Below are 21,399 nucleotides of genomic sequence, written 5' to 3' on the forward strand. Positions count from 1 at the left end.
TGAGCTATGAAATGCCCCTAATAGTCTACTTTGGTTCGCTTTGCTTTATTTGCAGGAACGGATCCGAAAGTAGCGCTATCATTCCTTTTTCAGTCCTCGTAGTGTGCATTTATGGAGATGGAAGAATTGAAGCGGAATTGCCTTAAGTACATGAGAAGAACTAAGGATTTCTTCTTGGTGTTTGGAGGAGATTCCTAGCTAAGTGTGAAGGGTTACACTAACTCGAGCTTTCAAACTGATAGGGATGATTTGAAATCACAGGCTGGCTTTGTTTTCATGATTAATGGTGGGGTGGTTAGCTGGAGGAGCTTCAAAGAGTCGGTCATTGCGGATTCTACGACGGAGGCTGAGTACATTGCAGCATCTGAAGCTGCCAAGGAAGTCGTGTGGATTAGGCAAGTTTTGGAGGGGCTAAGGATAGTTCTTACTGCCAAAGATCCTGTCACGATCTTCTGTAATAATAGTGGGGCTATCTTTCAAGCTAAAGAGCCCAAGTCTAGAAACGTACTTAGAAAATTTCATGTAATTATAGATTTCATCGAAAGGAAGGAAATAACGATTTGTAAGGTTGGGACAGATGATAACATCGCTGATCCTTTAACCAAGCCTTTATCGCAGGCTAGGCATGACCAACATATTATTTCTATGGGTCTGAAACGCATGACAAGTTTGTATTAGATTATAAGATATAAAATGAAAAACTTTGTTTTTTGTTTATATATGCTAATCGCATTTATCGTTTGAGTTTCTTTATGAAAACTCATTTATTTATCACTTTGTTATATCCAAATAGGTTGTTGAGACAATGTTGAACACTATTAAAGGGATTTGGATTGACATAAGATTCGCTCCTAGTTACTTATAGGAAGTGATGTCTCGAAGTAACTAGAGTGTGATGCGATTGATTGCAAGTTCAATTGCCATTGGGTCATGTGGGATGACTAGTTGATCACATAGATAGACTCAATGAGACACTTTTTCAGGTAGTGACCGCTTATAGAGTTCTGGAAATTCATATAGCGTGGTCGTGGCAAGAGCTACTATAGTATTCTTATGAGTCAATTCTTTTGACTAGAGACTATTCTCCCAAGTTGGCACAAGTTTTTGATTGGCTTTGATTTATACTCTAAGACTGTCGTAGCTGAAGTCAAATGAGTATATTTTGGGTCATGATGAACTGTGGCTATATGAAGGGAATGGTGCGATACGAATTGTCCACCCCATTACCAGGCACTAGTACAGAAATGGCTTTTGGCTACGGTTAAAAAAGGCTTTAGGCTACGGTCCCTCGACCGTAGTAAATCGGGGCGTTGCCTTAGATCAAGTACTTACGGCTACGGTTAGGAACCGTAGCCTAAAGTGACTTTTGGCTTCGGTTATATCTGGGAACCGTAGCCATAAGTTGATAAAAGGCTACGGCCTTTTTAACAACCGTTGCCGTTTCTCAATTAAAATTCTAAAAAAAAAAATTATTTCCAATATATTTTTTATGGTGAATGTAAACTTTTTATAAAGATAATAATTAATTACAATGTTTAACTTACAATTGCCATTGCAAATCAACATTAATATACAAAGTTAAACAAAATAAATAATCATATTCTACTCGGACAACTGAAGCCCTCGATATTCTCCATGATCCAAGTAGCATCATTAGACTTGATTTTATACATCACATGTTTCCCGGCCTGCCAAATTTAATCATGAAGACTTGATATTATGTCCATATGCAAAGCTTTCTGCTCGCCCATAAACATACCAGTGGTTAAATGCGTAAGGAAATTAAAACAACCAGTTTAAAAAAAGACGTCAAGATAATGATATATTGCAAAACTGATTGTCTAAATTTCAAAGTTTTAGAAGTGTAAGTTCTGCTAGAAGACACATTCAGAAATGCATCATATTTCCTCTCACCAAACCCCTAATCCATGCAGCTTAATGACAAGGAATCGTTAACTATCAAAGACGAGTATATGTTAATATAAATACATCTCAATTCAGCAGCACATTATGATCTTATCATCTTAAAGCTTATTCGGTAATTAAATCAAGAAGTATATTTTATACGGGGTACAAGTTCTGTACTACTAAACTACAAGTAAACATTATGGTTCACATTTTATGAAGATTAATGGAAAGAAACATTTAGACGATGAAGGCTTAAGTATACTAGAAAGGCAAGAAGCTTACTGTCATATTTCTCTTGATTGCTTCTATCAGGCTTGTCAAATTTGAACCATAGTATCGTTTCAAGGCTGTGTCAATGATTGCATCATCCCACACCTAAACATTCACAGCATAAGTAAAACAACAGGACTATTTAACACTCATTTTAAACACTTTTAACCCTACAGAACACTTGGTTTATCTAGAAACAGAATCTGGTGCATTATACAGCTAATGTTACCTTATGTATGATTAATGTACACTTAGGCTTGAAACCTGGCAGCATCGAACATCCCTTTGTCCCCTATCACACCAGATAGAGAATAAATAAGAGCCCTTCAAGAGCCTAAGAATTATGTCATTGACTAATGAATGTTTCAGAAAAGGAAAAATTCCATATCATAATTATATAAGATGCCAAAATTTATGGTAGTGGTAGGTTCAGATGCTTGAAAACAACACTTACGGAACCATAATAAGGCCATGCCATAGATAGAAGAAACAATTCAAATATACGTGCCGCAGTCACTTGCTACAAATGACCTATATCCCAACAAAATTTATAAACCTTATGACAGACTGAATTCGCTCTCAAAGTGCACAGAACTAATATGCATTAAAAATCAACGACTGTGATGTATAACAAACTGTACAAGCAAGCTATATTTCATCTCAGAGATAAGGCAATACTTGACCAAGCCTAAAGTATGTTAATACTGCAGATACGGAAAGCAATGTTAAATTCATTAACATGGTGTAGCAAATATTGGCCCGATTAACTCACTCACTATCAAGTGTTTATTATCGTCGTCTATTTGCTACGTCTAGCAAATGTTAGCTTGCTGATTAACTCATTCACTATCAAGTGTTTATTATCGCCATCTATTTCTAAGTCTAGCATCATAACTTGGTCCCTAATGCTCATTGACCAAGACAAGTTCGAAATGAACCTAATTCCACAATCATGAAGACCCTAACACGGCCATTAATTCGGAGGATAATATTGACGGTACCTAGTTCTGAAGTGCGCGAGATCCATGGATATGCTGGAGGATACTCTTTCAGTAGCTCAATAACCCAATTTCGATAATTAGTTACCATCATCGGAATGGTTGGTTCTACAAGAAACTGTCACTGCAACAAGAAAGCGTTCATATTAGCAAATCTCGCAATAATCATAAGTCACGGAAAAGGACAGAATCATATAGATAATATAATCTCTTAATGGAACGTCTAATTCTACGAGATCTACTATATGAAAGTAAGAAACTACTACGGAGTAGCATTGGCAAATTCATATTAAACCAAGCTATGAAATTACAAACTTTAGCTACACGATCCCTATTCTTATTGATCCTTGATAGAATCAGAGTAACTTAATAACTTATGAATGCTTCTCAACCCAAAACCACTTTAGCTAGAAATCCAAAGCCATCACTTGCAAGTTTGTATTGAAATTGACTTAAAAAAAGAATAAAATCAGCCACTTGAAAACATTTATATTTTGAAACTTGTCAATCAGTAAGACATGAAACGAATGCATCAAACAAGTATGGATACACAATATACACCCCAGACTCTTCAAAAAGACATACATGAAATGTGAGGAAATATAACAACTGTAATAGCACTCAACTTTTAGAAAATTAAATTGTCTTATAAACTATACAAATATTGTTCGACAAAGGGTCAAATACCCAAATCATGTACTCTGTACAAATAAGGTAATGAGAGTGATAGTTTGTTTCATAAAAGAAACAAGAACAACGAGGCTGAATCTCAATTTGAAAACTTAACTGAGATAAAAAATTATTCGTCATTGAACAATATTATATACTTGTACAAAGTAGCTAATAAGAGTGTCAAAATTGAAGACACAGCCTCATATTCTATAATTTGCTAAGTTATTGTTATCTATCATCAATGGATAAGCGATTCTATTAAAAAAAGTGAGGCTAGATACAAGAAAGGAGAGTATGCATCAGATGTGTGGCCAAATCGAAAAGCTAGATAAAAATTGTACCTGAAAGTCCCAAATCTGTTTGGGGTGGGACGATTATGGGAAATAATCGCAAGCAACAACAAAGCAATAATTTCAATCCCACTACAAATACAAAGCCTTTCAAGCAACCTAACATAAGAGATCAGTCTATAAATGACAATCCGTTCAACATAAACCCTAAAAGGTAAAAATCAAACAAAACTAACATAATTTGATAGAAATCAGAAAAGCAATTACCTTTGCGGATCAGAAATCATAAGCAATTGGAACAATCGAGAAATATCAATTCCAATTTCCTTTCTTTTTCTTTCAATTTCACCGTCAAACTGCAAAAAATCGCAAATAAAGTGAAAGAGATCGCAGAACCTGGCGGCACCAAAGGTTACACCACCATCGGGTTGGTCAGTTCCACTGCTTCCACATCGTTAAAACCCTAGAAAACGGAATCGTGATAAGATTGTTTTAAAATACCAGAAAAATGAGAGAAATTGGGGTAAATTAGACGGAGGAAGAAGAGGAATCTGAAAGTAGAAATGAAGGGTTTGATTAATGGAAGAGGATGTACAGAAATGGATGTCAAGGTGATATCAAAAATGGGCATGTGAAGTTTGATTTAGAGATGCAGTGAGTGTTATGCTAATAGGCCGTATTTATTACTCCGTATGTAAGAACTATAGGCAACGGTTCACAATAACCGTAGCCTTTTCTTCATATTAGGCTTCGATTTTTAAATGGAACCGTACCCTTTTCCTTTGACCCAAAGTTACGGCTTCGGCTGTTTATTAACAACCGTAGCCGTTTATAAAAGGCTACGGTTAATAACAGGAACCGTAGCCTTTTCTTCTAGCCTATTCTACTTTTTCTACTAGTGAGGGTTGTTTAAAATCTCAGGGTCACTCGAGGAGTAGTGAACTGAAAATGCGTGTGTGACACCCCGCGATAAAACGGAAAACATAACTTATAAATTCAAGCGGAAATTAGGAAATTTTTAAAACTTTTAAAATTTAAAGCGCGGGTTCATTAAAATCCAAAACATAAATAAGGAATGCGGAAAGAAGGTTTAAATTATACAAACGTGATAGTCGAGGTGAGGGAAAATATATCCCTCGAATGACAATACAATAAAAGGTAGGTCCAAACAATCCTAATAAACCAACTACTAGGCCGAAGTGCTCGCTAGCTCACACATGTCTTCACCCCATGAATGCATCACTAATACCTGTCATTCATGTAAACGTGAACGCCACAGTCAGTGGGGAGTAACTCAAGGTTCTCCCAGCCACAAAATGTCAAAACGAACATAACAAGGAACTAAAACAGGTAAGTCATGTAAGACTCTTATAGAAATATGGATATCAAGTTTATGTTTAAACATGGTAATTAAATGAGATGGGACAAGATAGATGAACATAGGCATGATAATGGTTAAACTACTCATGTGAGACAATTAAATAATATGAAAGGCAAGAATACGGCAATCTATACCAAAGCACGCATTTCAAGGAAATACAACATAGATGTGAGGTTAGAATCCGAATCATGTGAAGCAGTTAAGGAAGGGATCATTCAATGCAATTTACAAGAATAGAAAATGGTAGCCATTATTTGGAAAACCACTTGGCAGATATTATACGGGACGTGGCTACTAATGTCACATTCATACTTATGGCTTGCATCTCACCATAAGAACGGATGGTAACATCAATCCCGACGATCATATCGCAACTAGAGGGCCTATAGATCACCCCTAGTGTCCGATAGGACCAAGACAAATAACAAACAACAGACAAATACCAATATCTATAACCAAGCAAGACCTTTACTACTCATATATCAATATATAATTCCCCTGGTAGGACGACAATGGTACTCCCAAGACTCAGTCCTAGTCTAAATCTGGTCAGACTCTCGGGACAGAACGGTTCCCGATTCGACATGCGGCAGAACAGTCCGCATCCAAGACTCGATCGACAGAACGGAAGTCGAGAACCCACAATCGGCAGAACAGTCCGAAAGAGGCGGAAAATATGAGCTAAACCCACCATCGGCAGAACAGTCCGAAAGAGGCGTAAAGATAAGTCAAGCAATACGGTATAGCATAAAGGAATTATCACCCGAATACGATATGAGCTAACCCGCAATCGGCAGAACAGTCCGAAAGAGGCGGGAAAAACATAAATCAACCAACTCCCGGCAGAATGGCACGAGAGCGGCGTAAACCAATACTTGGCAGAACGGCACAAGTAAGGCGTAAAAATATATCATACGAATACGACTCAACCAAGCGATACGAATCAACTTGGAATGAGACTAATAATGAAATTAGCCGATGATAATCTAAATAAGACATTTCATGCCACATTATATTCATGAATGTAAATAAGTAATCCATTTCTTCACTACTTGTCATTTGATTAAGAACATAAATAAATAGTAACAGACCATTTATAATGAGCAAAACAAGCATTCAATTATAAACGACTCAAATGTAAGATAAACCATTTAACACTCAGAAGGCATGAATAATTATATTGGACTCATATGAAAATGGAAACATGTCATTTCATAGACAAATGGAATAATTAATAAATGTATTTCATAATTATAAATCATGTGAGAAGAATATAATAATGAATGATATTTAACGAATTACGTAATATTAAACACGCGTCGGGATTTAAATAAATCAAATAAAGCAAACTTGACACCAAAGTACCCAAACTATAAGTGCAGCCCAATAACACAATAACACAAAATATATGTGCAAGCCCAAATGTAAAACAAACAAAATTTGAACAAAGGGAGGAGGGAAAACAAAGGGGTACCAAATCGGGTGAATCACCCAAAAATCGTGTCAATCACGGGTTTCCGAACGCCTCTCACGCTGCCCAAGGTAGCACTAACATGGCTGCCCAAAGATAGACCGAGTAAAGCAACTAAGAGCACCACCCTTTCCCATCTTAAAACAGTCCCAAACAGCACAACGCACACCCTATTCCCGTCCCAAAACAGTACCACAAACACGAAGGTAATGTCAACTCCGTAGAAAAAGCAACACTTTCACTTCTTAGACCTTGTTGATCACCAAATTCACCAACCAACTCTATTGCAATGTTCTGGTGTAACATGACAAAACCAAAAGCAAGTGGTTCAGCATGAAAGCAGACTTCCAGAAATACTTTTTCTAGCTAGCCTAGCACCATTCTAGAGAAAAAAACTTTCCAATGAAACGCTACTCAATACTCACTGTTTCATTCTTATTGCAGAGTGGACAAATTGATACAAGATGGGGCAAGCCGACCTGGTTTGTAGATGAAAAAGCTGCCGAAACCCGTTTAGCAGTAGGAAACTAGTTATAACCCGTATCGAAATCGCGCTGCAGTACGTAGTTCTTGTATGTTTCATCATTGTGTAACCGAGTCTTTCTAAAACTTTTAAGGCGAGATTAAGACGGAAATTACCATACAAATGAGAAAAAGTATAAAGAACCAATCTTTAACATACAAAGGCATGAAAAACGACATAGAGACGGAATTTCGACAATTTTGTCGAGTAACCTATCACCGTTACCTGTTTTTGATCTCTGAAAGTCCAAGGAATCGCCCAAGGATGATCTTAAACCCAAAAATGGTACAGAAAAGCTCGAAAACCGCATCCTTTGAAAGACGAACGAAAAGAAACATGAAGAAAGTCCGGCTCTTTCTTACATACAGAGGAGGAGGACGAGATGAGGAAGCTATTGGTGTAAAATTTATCGAATTTGGTCGAGAATAGAGGCGGGATCTGAGGTTTTAAGGTCGAGATGAAAATGGGGATTGTTCCATTGTTGTTGTTTGCTTTGCTGCGTGAAAACAAAGAAGGGGATGTGAAGTTTGGGGGGGTGGGGACGGTAGATAATAATAATAATAATAATAATAATAATAATAATAATAATAATAATAATAATAATAATAATAATAATAATAATAATAATAATAATAATAATAATAATAATAATAATAATAATAATAATAATAATAATAATAATAATAATAATAATAATAATAATAATAATAATAATAATAATAATAATAATAATAATAATAATAATAATAATAATAATAATAATAATAATAATAATAATAATTAAGTTAGAGGGTAAGAGAGTGTGTCGTCGGAATCGGGTTGGTCCGAATTGAAATAGTTTTATAAGAGAAATGCGACGATCTTTGCTAGAAGGAAATGTGACGGTCTAAGCTAGTCGGAATAATGTTTTGAGTCTATATTAACTTAAGACGGAAACTAATATCATTATTGTCACTATTATTATTGTCTGACTAAAATACGTATTTTTTATATTTATATAAATTAAGTTTTAGAATATTCTTTTTATAAAATTCGTGCTTAAAAATGAATTATTAAATTAAATAATTTTAAAATATAAAATAAATTAATTAAACGGTTAAATAAATTTTATATCTCAAAATGGGAAATTCGCGGGTGTTACAATCACCCCATCTTTTAAAAAGTTTCGTCCTCGAAACTTGAAAGTAGAAATCAAAGGTTATATAAAATAAAACTGGAATTTTGGAATCGGTAACCAAAACATTTAAAAGGTTACTTATCGTAAGAATCAAAATTCTTTCAAAAGTTTCAAATAAAATTTTCCGACAGAACTCGATCGAAAGGTAAATCATTGGTATAAATCAAAAATCAAAATGTTTTCAAAATATTAATAAAGAGTTTTCAAAAGTATAAGTCTCATCCATGGAACGAAATTGCTCTTGTCGTGCACACAAGAACGCAAACTTTCCAAGCCAAAGACACATTTAAAACAAAAATCATTCGCCGACAAGCGTAGAACAAGTTATTAAACGTCTCTAATAACGAGTTCTAACATCCGATCAACGTTAAAATCAAAAGAAAAAGGAAATTTACTCAAATTTTCTTTTACAAAAACCAAAATAGGGGTAAAGGTTTCACTTTTAAACTAAAAAGGGAATCAAATTCCTGAAAATGTAATATTAAACTTTGACAAAGAAATCATAAATAGATCAAAATTAACAGAAATTGGATAAACTTTAAAGAAATCTCGGGTTTAGCAATTAAAATCATGATAAATGAGTTTATACTCATGGAATAAATAGGGAACTACATCAAATTTTCATTTTCAATTTTTTTTTTAAAATAGGCAAGGTTTTTGCAAAAGTAACATCAACTTTTAACAACGAATCAAAACTGTTAGCTTGAAAGATTAGAAGTTGTACAAAAATGACGGTAACTTAGACATCATAAAAACAAGTACACTAAGAGAATCCAAACTTAACTAACAAAAGAGCTATGATGAATTTCCTCTGGTAAGAATTGAAGTAAGGTCAACAAGGATGTCAAAGATAGAGTTTCATAGGTTACGAGTTTCAAACTTAAAAGAGGAGCATGATGAAGCGAGAAATAGAGGTATGAATGGTAACACTTATGGTCAAAGAAGAAAGGAATTAGACAACAAGGAAACGCCAGGTACTCAAACCTCAAACAACAACATCATCCTAAACGGTTCCAAAAACTTCCTAACAATAAAATTTATAACCACATCACTACCAAGGATTTCCTCAAATCATTTACGTTATCTCATCCTAAGTTATTCCATGTAACAAGGTACTTCACCATAAGTGCGATTTCACCATTCCAAATCCTCAAACATCTACAAACAACTTCCACAAGATCAAGGTTCAAGGCTTCTAACAAAGTTATACTCCTATCCCACTAGTGTCAACTATGTTCCTCTGAATGGCACAACCTTTAATCAAACTCCAAATTCAAAAATTCTTTTGCACATTCTATCATCCCAAAGAGATCTTGTTATACTCTCGAGACCTAAAGCATAGATGGTGACATTTTCTAAGTTACGAGACAACCACCCAAAACATCTGGCTCATCTCAGCTCAACATCTATCGGTCCTAACTTATAATCACCTCTCAAGAACTCTGGTGACTAATCCTCATTACCGCAAAGTGGATACCCAAAAGAGATTTCAAAACTAGCTGCAACTCTCACCTAACAAGGTTTCTATGTAACCATCGCAACACTCACAAAGTATACCGACTATGCTAACCTCGAGCTCAACTCAAACTTCCAAGTATAAACAACATGGCGAAGTTCCATAACCTTAGTATCATAGGCAAGTCACACTTAACACACAGAATTCCACCGATCAATTATATTCAAGGAACTAGGTATAAGAATCACTAAGCATGTCACATCACACTATCTAGTCTTTCTAACATCACAACCTCTCAAAACTAAGGGTTATGGGTCAATCACAAATAAACTCCACAAAGCCAAATTATCCAGCCAAAATTAATATCTCACAAAAGAAAGAGAACTATTCAAAAAGGCGTTAAGGGAGGATAAGCAAGGGACAAAGGACAAGGTGAGAGATACAAGAGTTGTTTTCAAAGTAAAACAAAAGAGAGTTTAGAAGAAGGATAAACACCAAGAGATAAAGAGTAAGGCAAGGTATACAAAGAAAGAGAAATATCTCTGAGGAAGTAGAAGCATTCTTCAAAGGTTGAACAATTCTTCAATCCCCGGCAATAAGCACCAAATCTTGATCCTCGTGTAGGTAAGTTCACGGTCATTGATCCACGGCATAACAATTATTAAATGACAATCAACAAACATGTTAGGACCTAACAAAGAGCAAACACACTACAGACTACCACCTTAGGTCCTTAAGTCTACCCATCTCTCATTCATTATTTAAGGTCAAGTTTACATTTAAGTTTGGGGTACACGTGTGTGCGTCGGGAGCAACATAGGCTCTGATACCAACTGTGACACCCCGCGATAAAACGGAAAACATAACTTATAAATTCAAGCGGAAATTAGGAAATTTTTAAAACTTTTAAAATTTAAAGCGCGGGTTCATTAAAATCCAAAACATAAATAAGGAATGCGGAAAGAAGGTTTAAATTATACAAACGTGATAGTCGAGGTGAGGGAAAATATATCCCTCGAATGACAATACAATAAAAGGTAGGTCCAAACAATCCTAATAAACCAACTACTAGGCCGAAGTGCTCGCTAGCTCACACATGTCTTCACCCCATGAATGCATCACTAATACTTGTCATTCATGTAAACATGAACGCCACAGTCAGTGGGGAGTAACTCAAGGTTCTCCCAGCCACAAAATGTCAAAACGAACATAACAAGGAACTAAAACAGGTAAGTCATGTAAGACTCTTATAGAAATATGGATATCAAGTTTATGTTTAAACATGGTAATTAAATGAGATGGGACAAGATAGATCAACATTGGCATGATAACGGTTAAACTACTCATGTGAGACAATTAAATAATATGAAAGGCAAGAATACGGCAATCTATACCAAAGCACGCATTTCAAGGAAATACAACATAGATGTGAGGTTAGAATCCGAATCATGTGAAGCAGTTAAGGAAGGGATCATTCAATGCAATTTACAAGAATAGAAAATGGTAGCCATTATTTGGAAAACCACTTGGCAGATATTATACGGGACGTGGCTACTAATGTCACATTCATACTTATGTCTTGCATCTCACCATAAGAACGGATGGGAACATCAATCCCGACGATCATATCGCAACTAGAGGGCCTATAGCTCACCCCTAGTGTCCGATAGGACCAAGACAAACAACAGACAAATACCAATATCTATAACCAAGCAAGACCTTTACTACTCATATATCAATATATAATTCCCCTGGTAGGACGACAATGGTACTCCCAAGACTCAGTCCTAGTCTGAATCTGGCCAGACTCTCGGGACAGAACGGTTCCCGATTCGACATGCGGCAGAACAGTCCGCATCCATAACTCGATCGACAAAACGGAAGTCGAGAACCCACAATCGGCAGAACAGTCCGAAAGAGGCGGAAAATATGAGCTAAACCCACCATCGGCAGAACAGTCCGAAAGAGGCGTAAAGATAAGTCAAGCAATACGGTATAGCATAAAGGCATTATCACCCGAATACGATATGAGCTAACCCGCAATCGGCAGAACAGTCCGAAAGAGGCGGGAAAAACATAAATCAACCAACTCCCGGCAGAATGGCACGAGAGCGGCGTAAACCAATACTTGGCAGAACGGCACAAGTAAGGCGTAAAAATATATCATACGAATACGACTCAACCAAGCGATACGAATCAACTTGGAATGAGACTAATAATGAAATTAGCCGATGATAATCTAAATAAGACATTTCATGCCAAATTATATTCATGAATGTAAATAAGTAATCCATTTCTTCACTACTTGTCATTTGATTAAGAACATAAATAAATAGTAACGGACCATTTATAATGAGCAAAACAAGCATTCAATTATAAACGACTCAAATGTAAGATAAATCATTTAACACTCACAAGACATGAATAATTATATTGGACTCATATGAAAATGGAAACATGTCATTTCATTGACAAATGGAATAATTAATAAATGTGTTTCATAATTATAAATCATGTGAGAAGAATATAATAATGAATGATATTTAACGAATTACGTAATATTAAACACGCGTCGGGATTTAAATAAATCAAATAAAGCAAACTTGACACCAAAGTACCCAAACTATAAGTGCGGCCCAATAACACAATAACACAAAATATATGTGCAAGCCCAAATGTAAAACAAACAAAATTTGAACAAAGGGAGGAGGGAAAACAAAGGGGTACCAAATCGGGTGAATCACCCAAAAATCGTGTCAATCACGGGTTTCCGAACGCCTCTCACGCTGCCCAAGGTAGCACTAACATGGCTGCCCAAAGATAGACCGAGTAAAGCAACTAAGAGCACCACCCTTTCCCATCTTAAAACAGTCCCAAACAGCACAACGCACACCCTATTCCCGTCCCAAAACAGTACCACAAACACGAAGGTAATGTCAACTCCGTAGAAAAAGCAACACTTTCACTTCTTAGACCTTGTTGATCACCAAATTCACCAACCAACTCTATTGCAATGTTCTGGTGTAACATGACAAAACCAAAAGCAAGTGGTTCAGCATGAAAGCGGACTTCCAGAAATACTTTTTCTAGCTAGCCTAGCACCATTCTAGAGAAAAAAACTTTCCAATGAAACGCTACTCAATACTCACTGTTTCATTCTTATTGCAGAGTGGACAAATTGATACAAGATGGGGCAAGCCGACCTGGTTTGTAGATGAAAAAGCTGCCGAAACCCGTTTAGCAGTAGGAAACTAGTTATAACCCGTATCGAAATCGCGCTGCAGTACGTAGTTCTTGTATGTTTCATCATTGTGTAACCGAGTCTTTCTAAAACTTTTAAGGCGAGATTAAGACGGAAATTACCATACAAATGAGAAAAAGTATAAAGAACCAATCTTTAACATACAAAGGCATGAAAAACGACATAGAGACGGAATTTCGACAATTTTGTCGAGTAACCTATCACCGTTACCTGTTTTTGATCTCTGAAAGTCCAAGGAATCGCCCAAGGATGATCTTAAACCCAAAAATGGTACAGAAAAGCTCGAAAACCGCATCCTTTGAAAGACGGACGAAAAGAAACATGAAGAAAGTCCGGCTCTTTCTTACATCTGAGAGGAGGAGGACGAGATGAGGAAGCTATTGGTGTAAAATTTATCGAATTTGGTCGAGAATAGAGGCGGGATCTGAGGTTTTAAGGTCGAGATGAAAATGGGGATTGTTCCATTGTTGTTGTTTGCTTTGCTGCGTGAAAACAAAGAAGGGGATGTGAAGTTTGGGGGGGTGGGGGCGGTAGATAATAATAATAATAATAATAATTATAATAATAATAATAATAATAATAATAATAATAATAATAATAATAATAATAATAATAATAATAATAATAATAATAATAATAATAATAATAATAATAATAATTATTAAGTTAGAGGGTAAGAGAGTGTGTCGTCGGAATCGGGTTGGTCCGAATTGAAATAGTTTTATAAGAGAAATGCGACGATCTTTGCTAGAAGGAAATGTGACGGTCTAAGCTAGTCGGAATAATGTTTTGAGTCTATATTAACTTAAGACGGAAACTAATATCATTATTGTCACTATTATTATTGTCTGACTAAAATACGTATTTTTTATATTTATATAAATTAAGTTTTAGAATATTCTTTTTATAAAATTCGTGCTTAAAAATGAATTATTAAATTAAATAATTTTAATATATAAAATAAATTAATTAAACGGTTAAATAAATTTTATATCTCAAAATGGGAAATTCGCGGGTGTTACAGCGTGGCCACGCTCGGAAGGTATATACGGTAGATAATTCCGGTCAGACAATTACTCTCCAGATCGAGGAAATCAGTCAAGTTATGATCAAATGCAAGTATGACCTATAAGATACCTTGCATTGAATTGGAGATTGTAATAGGACAGAGAATTGGTGACGCACACTTGTCTCGGACAAGTGGGAGATTGTTAGAGTATGTGTCCTCACTAATAGTGTGATCACACGTTTAAATCTCAAGATAAGAATATGTAAGGGATGATTCATTTATATAATCAACTGATCAACATTAATCAGTAATGATTGGCTAACTAGAGTTTGACCTTACTGTCGTTTGACGGTGGTGATCAGTTGATCCCTTAAGGTCACACCTATAGGACAATTCCCTTAATAGATAAGTTGATTAATTGTATATCGATACAAGTTAATCAATTCCTTAAAATTGAACAATTTGTGAGTAAGAATAAATATCTTAATGTAATTTGATTAAATAAGATTCACTTTAGTAATTAAAGATTTTATTACTAAAATTAATTGTTGTTTATGAAACAATTGAATTTGGAATGATTGATTAATTATAATTGCAAAATGTTGTGAATTAATTGTTCTGACTTCTGGACACAAAAAAATGGGGTTAGAGAGAGAAAGCTCTGACTTCTCTCTAGTTTTTCTAGGGTTTTAACTTGCACAATGGCAAGGAAAATCAATCGTAAAAAATCCCAATTAAAAAATACTAAAACTAAATCTAAAGCAAAGCTTCTCCTTTCATTCTCTAATTGTTCTGATCTGCGATTGGATATGGATCCTTCGTCGTCATCTTCACCTGTTATTCCTACATCTGCTGATGCTCATAAGACGAGAGATGTTAATGAAATTGTTGGCATTCCGGTGTTGGATCTTGACAATATAGTCGAGGAGGAAGATCTTACACAGGAGGATGTTGATAATTTAGTTGAGGAGGAAGTCCCTACACCGGAGGATGTCGAGCACTCTACTGAATGGACGGAAGTTACAGGTAAGAAATCCAAATCTCCTAAGAAAGCTTCATCTACGGCTGTACCCATGTTACAATTTCCTAAGGAAGATGTTGAGTCTGAACTGCAATTCTGGGATACAGCAGTCGTTTGTTATGTTTTGGGGGGAAATCCACCATGGGAACTGTTAGAGGGTTTTGTCAGAAAGATATGGGTTGCGTATAAAATTGATAAAATCTCCTTCCTTCCTAATGGTGTCTTCATTGTGCGTTTCCTTACTAAGGAATGTCAATCCCTAGTTCTCCAGCAAGGTTTTCCCATGTTTGACAACAAGCCCTTGGTTGTCAAACCATCGACTGAGGAATGTAGTTTGCTAAAAGAGAAAGTCAAGTTTGTCCCTACCTGGCTGCGCCTTTGTGGCTTACCCCTGAAGTTCTGGAGTAAGAACTGCCTTGAGAAATTAGCTGGTTTAATTGGTAAATTTCTTAAGCGTGATGGTGCTACAGAGGATAAAACCAGGCTAGGGTATGCTCGTCTATTGGTTGACGATGAAATTGGGCAAAATTTGCCTGATAAACTCTACTTTAAGGATGAGATGGGAAGAGAACTAAGTATCTTGGTTGAGTATGAATGGAAACCTTCTTTGTGTGGGCTTTGTAAAGGTATTGGACACACTTCTGATATGTGAAAGAAGAAAAAGGTGCATGCTCCTGTGACTAAACCTTCTAAACCTCCACAACAGGTTTGGAGGCCTGTTCAGAGGAATAAGGGTTCTGCAGTAGTTCCAACAAATGCTGAAGTTCCTTTTGGTGGTCCTACTTATCAAAACTCAGATGTGGTTGTTCCAGTTTCTGTTGTTCAGCAAATTTCCAGGTAGGAGCATGGTGGCTCTGTCAATGTATCACCTGCAAAAACCTATGTTGCTGCCCTCACAAGTCCTAGTAGTGATGGGTCATTAAAAGGGAGACTGGAGGAACCACCTGGGTTAATGTCGAATGGATATGGTGGGGTGTTGGAATGTGAGAGGAATAAATGGGGCCAATAAGCAATTAGATGTTAGGAAATTTCTTTTTCATAATAATATTGGTCTTTGTGGGCTTGTTGAGACTAAAATTAAAACTCAGGATTTTGATATGGTTTTAGGTAGGTTAGGACCTCATTAGGAGGGTATTAACAATAATGAATTTCATCATGGTGGTCGTGTATGGGTTATCTGGGATCCTCAAGTTTTTAGAGTTACTCTTATTGCTAAGAATGCTCAGGTCATTACTGTTCAGGTCACTGAAGTTAACTCTGGTGACATTTTTATGCTCTCTGTTGTTTATGGATCCAATGATGATGGGGAGAGAATGGAGCTCTGGAATCATTTGAAGGATATGAAAAGCAATTATCAAGGACCATGGGGAGTCTGTGGTGATTTTAATAATGTCTTGCACTTTAATGAAAGAATTGGAAGGGAGGGAGTCTGGGCTGACATTGCTGAGTTCAGGGCTTGTGTGGATTTTTGTGGTCTTATGGATATTAAGGGACAAGGAGCTTTTTTTTACCTGGAACAATAAACAAGTCCCTGCATCTAGAGGTTTCTCAAGGATTGATAGGTTCATGGTGAATGATGACTGGATGGTGTTATATCCTGATACCTATAGTCACTTCCTACCTGAGGGATTATTTGATCACAATCCTTGTGTATGTTACAGGAGAATTAGTGGGAAGAAGAGGAAATCACATTTCAGATATTATAATATGTGGAGTCTTGACCCTTATTACAAAAATATTGTACAAGCCTCCTGGAGTACTTCTATTTCTGGAACTCTGATGTACAGGCTGGTGACTAAACTGAGGAATCTAAAATGTCCTTTAAAGCTGTTGAAAAGGAATGGGTTTTCTGATGTTGAGAAATCTGTGGGTGTGGCTAAAGCTCTCTTGAAGGAAATCCAATGTCAAATGCATGCTAATCCCACTGATCTTACTTTGCTCAGTGCTGAACAGGAAGCTGCTGTATCCTACAGGTTACTTTGTAAGATTCAGCACAGTTTTTTAAGTCAAAAAGCCAAGGTGGAGTTGCTTCAATTTGGTGATGATAATACTCGTTTTTTCATAGCCAAATTAGAGCAAGACAAGTGCATAATAGGGTCCTCTCTATTCAAGGTGCTGATGGTTTCCTTCATACTTCCTGTGCTGAGATTGAGAAAGCTTTCTTGGAATATTATATAGGGCTCCTTGGGACTGCTAAGCATACTTCTAAGGTTCATGTTCCTACAGTTAGGAAAGGTAAACTGGTCACACTTGATCACTGTTCTATTCTTCTTTCCCCTGTAACTGACTCTAAGATCAAACAATGTCTTTTCTCTATACCTGCTACCAAATCCCTGGGCCTGATGGCTATTGTAGCCAGTTTTTCAAAGACTCTTGGGAGATTGTGGGGGGTGATGTTGTTGCTGTAATTAAGGACTTTTTTCAGACTGGGAAGCTTCTAAAGCAGGTGAACACTACTTCTATTACCTTGATCCCTAAGACTGATAATCCTACTAGTGTCTTGGAATTCAGACCCATTGCGTGCTGCAACAATGTCTACAAAGTCTTGGCCAAAGTTTTATGCAACAGATTAAGTAAAATTCTCCCTGACATTGTGTGTGTAAGTCAAGGGGGGTTCATAAAGAATAGGAACATAGTGGAGAATGTTCTTATCTGCCAGGACTTAGTGAGATTATACAATAGGAAAGCTGCCTCCCCTCGACGCTTAATCAAGATTGACCTCAGGAAGGCTTATGACTCAGTGGAGTGGGATTTCTTATATCAAATGCTTATTGCTCTTAAATTTCCCCAGAAGTTCATTGATCTCCTTATGGCTTGTGTCACTAGTCCCTCTTACTCATTATCTGTCAATGGTAACAAATTTGGTTTCTTCAAAGGCAAGAGAGGATTAAGGCAAGGTGATCCATTGTCTCCCCTTCTTTTTACCTTGTGTATGGAATACTTATCTCGTATCCTTGGTGTGGTAGCTTAGCAGGCTGACTTTAGATTTCATCCTCTCTGTGGTCATACTAGGTTAAATCACTTGCTTTTTGCTGATGATTTGTTACTTTTTAGCAAAGGCAATGATTTATCCATTATGTAGCTACTGAGGGCTTTTGTCACTGTTTCTGATGCCTCTGGTCTTTGCTTGAATAGAGAAAAGTCTAATATATATTTTAATGGGGTTGCCTCTGCTACTGTGGATGCCATTCTTCAAGTTTCTGGCTTTCAGAGGGGTTCTCTCCCATTCAAATACTTAGGAGTACCCATCTCCTCTAAGAGGTTAACTAAGAATGAAGGCCATAAGCTCCTTGATAGGATTGTGGCTAGAATTAGAGGATGTGGAGCCAAACATTTGTCATATGCTGGTAGGTTGGTGTTGGTTAATGCTGTCCGTACTAACCTGCATTCTTACTGGGCCACTATTTTTCTGATTCCTAGTGGGATTATGAACAAAATTATTGATATTTGTAGAAACTACCTTTGGAGAGGTAAGTCTGATTATCAAAGTCCCCCTAACATCAGCTGGGATACTTGTTGCTTACCAAAGGAAGAGGGAGGCCTTGGGATTAAGGATGCTAAAACTTGGAACACGGCTTTACTTGGGAAGTACGTTTGGTGGCTTGCTAATAAAAAGGACCATCTTTGGGTTCGCTGGATCAACCATGTTTATATGAAAGTCAAAGATTGGACTGACTACAAGGCCCCTTCTGATTGTAGGTGGTCCTAGAAGAAGATCACTCATATTATGTCCCTTTTTAAGCAAGCCTATACTAACAACAGGTGGATGCATTCTTCTAAGGAGTACAGTGTAGCTGCAGGCTATGATTGGTTGAGATTGCATAAGCCAAAAGTAGACTGGAGGTTTAGCTGCGGGAATTCCCTCAATTTACCTAAAAGTTCTTTTATTTTCTGGGTATTCATACATCAGAGGTGGGCTACTAGAGACAGATTGGCTAGAATGGGACTGGTTGTAGACCCAGTTTGCCCTATCTGTTGTCTTTTTCCTGAAAGTCACTCTCATCTGGTATATGAGTGTAGCTATGCTAGTGCCTATTTTCGTCTGTTACAAGACAAGCTTGGATTCACTGTCAATATCCTTCATTTGGTTTCCTGGTTCTCAGATAGTAGAATGACAAAATTGCAGAGGAGGATTATAGGTGCCTACTGTGTTGCATTGATTTACTCGATTTGGCGCATCAGAAATGAAGCTATGGTAGATGGTAGCATTTGGAGACCTGAGTTTGTGATCTTGAGGATTGTTGCTGATATCAAATCACGTTTTTTGAAACATAATAGTCAGACATTAAGGAGTAGAGATAGAGCGTGGTTTCTCAAATATCTTTAAGTTTGCTCTATTCTTTTCTTGATGTTTTTTTGTAAGTGATACACTATTGATGTAAATTCTCATTTTTTGATTAATATATACTTAACCTTCCCCCAAAAAAAAAAGAAAATGTTGTGAATTATAGTTATATGACCCATTTTATATATGTGATCATGAATTACTTGCTAATTTGTCATATATAATTAATTTATTAAGAAATGATATCTATTTAAATAAATATGCATTAAAATTAGATATGGGCAAGGTGTGTGACACATGACCTAACAAATAACATTTGACAAAATCACAAACATAAAATGGATGTCCATTTTATGTATGCACCGAAAAGGGGAGGGTTTATAAGTTAGTGGGTGTTTTATTTAATTGTTAAATAAAACACAATCATAACCTATTTGTATGTAGCCTTACATCTAGTTCCTTGTGAAGAACAAAAGCAAAAGGGTGAAGGCCATGCATTGGCCTTCTAAGACCCCCAAAACCGGGTCTCCCCTATAACATAGAGAAAATGGTTCTTTATTATTCATTCGTGCATTTTTATTCTTACATATTTCTCCTCACTCTCTCTAAACTAGTTTTAGATCTCATAAAAATTGTTCATCAAATTCTAATACTACATCATATTATTACTAGTGTAGTAATAAAAATATTATTAGAATATTTAAGGATCAGTAATATATTTATCTAGTTAATTAGTATATTAGTTTTAAGGGTAATTGTTTTGGGTGCAACAAGAGAAGAATCTCTACCCTTGAGGTTTTTAGAGGAACATCCATTATAGTTAAGCTCAAGAACAAATAAGGAAGGTGTCCTTATTTGTGCCCAAAAATTTCGAACCAAATATAATGTAAGGAACATTATTTTTCATCTCTTATTTGGTTATGCATGTACTAGATCTTAAATCACCTAGTTAAAATCTTAATTAGTACTTATTAGAAATGTCTAGTAATAGGTATATAAACCTAACAGTTTTTGTGCAACCAGTTCTATAGTGGGTTGTACGATGACCACCGCCCTTTCTTAGATGCTGCAGCCAATGGTCGATTCCAGAAGAACATTGATGATTACAAAGGTTGGGGAATTATAGAAGAGATGGCCACCCATTGTGCTGAGTATGGGAATCCTAGAAGTGGAATTAGAACTGTTTCTCATGATAGTAGTGCACTTGTGGCTCAGCTGGAAGCCATGAATGCCAGATTTAATAAGTTCGAGTTGTAGGCCAAGGGAGATCAACAAACTGTTCACTTGTTGACTAGACAAGAGACTATCTCATGTGAAAGATGTGGTGGTAATGATGGTCACACCGCTATTGATTGGTTAGCTGAGAAGAAGCAAGTCTTTGCCTTTAAACAATATAGGCAAGGAGACTCCTATTAGAATAACCAAGCTGGAGTCCATCCTACACCTCCACCGCAACAACAACAAGCATGCGTACCCCCTCATAAAGCTCAACAACAAGGATTTCAAAAGCCTCCATCTTTCCCACCGCCGCAACAAGGTGCCTCTTCTAGTGGCATAAGTGAAATGGCCGAGTTAAAGTCAATGCTGCAATCACTGACCATTCAATTGCAGAAGAGTGAGCAAGTGAATGATGCTTCTATTAAGTCACTCGAAACCCAAATGGCTCAACTAGCTGA

At 36.5% G+C, this 21,399-nt stretch overlaps 1 long non-coding RNA gene across 1 annotated transcript; it reads right to left on the minus strand.

Annotated features, from left to right (window-relative positions):
• Window positions 1-2,093: 2,093 nt before the first annotated feature.
• On the minus strand, window positions 2,094-3,378 carry LOC141627306 (uncharacterized). The gene is made up of 3 exons (XR_012536872.1): window positions 3,180-3,378; window positions 2,408-2,470; window positions 2,094-2,283 (listed from the first exon to the last, which is right to left on the minus strand). It is a non-coding gene; the product is annotated as an uncharacterized LOC141627306 (long non-coding RNA).
• Window positions 3,379-21,399: the final 18,021 nt, after the last annotated feature.

The sequence above is a fragment of the Silene latifolia genome, chromosome Y (assembly GCF_048544455.1).
Source record: "Silene latifolia isolate original U9 population chromosome Y, ASM4854445v1, whole genome shotgun sequence".
Lineage (NCBI taxonomy): Eukaryota > Viridiplantae > Streptophyta > Magnoliopsida > Caryophyllales > Caryophyllaceae > Silene > Silene latifolia.